This window comes from Helobdella robusta (assembly GCF_000326865.2).
Source record: "Helobdella robusta unplaced genomic scaffold HELROscaffold_28, whole genome shotgun sequence".
NCBI lineage: Eukaryota > Metazoa > Annelida > Clitellata > Rhynchobdellida > Glossiphoniidae > Helobdella > Helobdella robusta.
The window spans coordinates 1,577,132-1,578,170 of record NW_008704435.1 but is presented as its reverse complement, the minus strand read 5'-3'; positions in this window follow the sequence as shown (position 1 = coordinate 1,578,170).

Sequence of the window (1,039 nt, the reverse complement as noted above, 5' to 3'; positions counted from 1 at the left end):
GCACCGAAAGCACACCCACCCACACAGCAGCATCTAAAGAGTTGACCCCATAAGTCTTGGTCTGATTATCGGCAAACGATCGGATTAGCCGAGAAGTCCGGCTCAATAAATAACACAACTCTATATGTTCCTCCTCTGCTTTCCTATTTATTTCTTTATATGTAATTGCTTCAAGGTGTGCATTTGTTTGTCTGCCAGTTTGTTTTTTTGTCTGTTTGTTTGTTTGTTTGTCTGTCTGTCTGTCTTTTTGTTTGTTTTTTTGTTTGTCTGTTGTTTGTTTGTCTGTCTGTCTGTTTGTCTATGTTTTTCTGCATCCCTATTTATTTTTTCGTTTGTGTGTTTGTCTTCTTGTTTGCGGCGATTGAACATTTTGTTTACAGCAATAAAAAAAGTCTTCGGGGTTTCTTGAGGTTTATGAATTGTGTTTTTGCTCTACTGTATTTTTCCACAACAAACAAACAAACAAAATCAACAACATTGCATGTAATAAATGCATCCTGCTTTGTATGAAAAATCTTCTAAAAAACAGATTCTAACATTTAAAAACCTGTGGTGGCTTTTGTTAAAAAACCTCCCTCACCCACACTTCTGTTGGATTTGGTGTCATCATTGCTTGAGTGAACGTTTATTCCTAACCCCTCTCCACGTATTTCTTCCAGTGCAGTTTGATGTGAGTGTCTCGTGTTTCGTTCCGAATGCAGTAAATACTCAGCATTTGATCTATGTGTGGGTGCTTTTATTATTTTGTTTTTTCTTTCTTGTATTTGTTATATTTTGCAAATACTTTTTGTTGTAACGAGTGCGGAACTAAAGTTATTAATTCGTCAAAATATTATGAAACAATTGTTCTCGTTCGTCTCATACAGGGTTTGAAAGAAGTTAAAAGAGTCAAATTTGAATTATTTTATTTCTAATTCGATTGAATATTATTTCAAATAAAAATGTTTGCACATTAACATAAAACCTTTTGAAACGATAAATAAGAAAATACGTTGTTAGTCGGGGGTGAACAAACTACGACACGCGAGTCACATGCGCC